Raw genomic sequence first — 1,473 nt, 5'->3', positions numbered from 1 at the left:
CCCGGATAAGCGGAAGAAAATGGATGGATGGATGGATAATAATAATAATAATAATAATATCATTAAACCCCAAAATTAATACAAAGTTTTCTGATTATATCAAAACTAAAAACTGATTGTTTCTGTTTCTTTCATTTGTTTTTGGTTATTATTGTAAAAGAAAAGAAAAATGATCATTTGTAATTATTTAAAATATAAATTTCACATGATATGTAGAATATTACAATGTTTTGCTAAGAGCTCAGTTCATGTCTTCAGTATAAACTGATCAGAATCATTGATCTGTCATCACTGATGTTTGTCTGGTAGTTTAAATCCCACAAAGAGCCTCAGAAAAACTCACGTCGAGCTGGACGGAGTTTGATTTAGAGTCAAACTCAAAATTACTATTAATAAGAACATAATTAGTAAAATGTAAAAAAATACGTTTTTTTTATACCATTTTTGATTTCTGATAATTAATGTATAAATTTTAATAAAATGAATTTTTAACCATTTGATGGGTAATAATGTATAGATTTAACCGCAACAGCAAGAGGATCTGAAGAAAAACACGCAGAAACGTAACCAGCCAGTTTTTACTTCCGGTTGGATTCTGAGGCTTTTCGATGTTCCCGGATGAAGTCGGCACCTTTGTTCTCTAGTTTATCACTAATTAACTATCTCTGAGTTTATGTGGCTCTGCGATGTTAATCTGGTGACATAATATTCAGATTATTAAAGATTTCTGCTGTAAATGACCATCAGCGTGGTTTTATTCTGAAAAGCCCAACCGGAAGTGTGTTGGCAGCAGCGTGTCCAGCTTGCTGATGACATCATGGAGGACCGTCTCTGTCTGCGACATGACTCCTTCAGCCGGAGCCGCTCCGCCTAAACCCGCTTCAGTCGCTGAGAAGGAGCCGCTGGACGAGCTGCTGCTCGGTTCTGGTTCCGGTTCCGGTCCGGTCCGGCGTTACTGGGTCACAGCCCGCTGCTGCCAGCCGGAGCAGAACAGACTGAGAGGACGGACTGACCTGTTGGAGCTGGAGAATTAAAACCAGATTAAACGGAACCATGCTGGCCCGGTTCGGCTGATGTTCTGTGAGTGAAGCTGCAGTTCGGGTCGATCCGACCCACTTGGTCTCATTTTTCATTCATAATTGGCCCCATTCTGATAATTTCATATCTGATTGGATGCTGTAAACAATGAAGACTCATCCAGGAATCATTAAATATTAAAATAACGGATAAATATGGAGAGTTTGTCGGTTTATCTCATTAATGTTTTTATATTTCATCCTGATTTGTTTCTAAGTGGCTCTTTAGTTCATGTTGATCTGGTTTAATCTGGAAACCTTCAGGTGGAGGTTCATCATGCTGTGGGCCTCGGCACGGTGGTGGTTCATCATGCTGTGGTGGAGGTTCATCATGCTGTGGTGGTGGTTCATCATGCTGTGGGCCTCGGCACGGTGGAGGTTCATCATGCTGTGGTGG

The 1,473-nt window shown here is 40.1% G+C and overlaps 1 protein-coding gene across 1 annotated transcript in view; it reads left to right on the top strand.

The window, feature by feature from the left end:
- Positions 1 to 764: 764 nt before the first annotated feature.
- Positions 765 to 1,473, top strand: part of znf365 (zinc finger protein 365) — a 7,057-nt gene continuing 6,348 nt past the window's right edge. Inside the window, exon 1 of the mRNA XM_017308831.1 lies at positions 765 to 1,080. The gene's annotated coding sequence lies outside the window, so the exon portion shown is untranslated. The remainder of the gene's footprint in view (positions 1,081 to 1,473) is intronic.

The sequence above is a fragment of the Poecilia reticulata genome, linkage group LG15, assembly GCF_000633615.1.
Source record: "Poecilia reticulata strain Guanapo linkage group LG15, Guppy_female_1.0+MT, whole genome shotgun sequence".
Taxonomy (NCBI): Eukaryota; Metazoa; Chordata; class Actinopteri; order Cyprinodontiformes; family Poeciliidae; genus Poecilia; species Poecilia reticulata.
The sequence above is the reverse complement of the archived record's forward strand: the minus strand, read 5'-3'. Positions and strand labels throughout refer to the sequence as shown.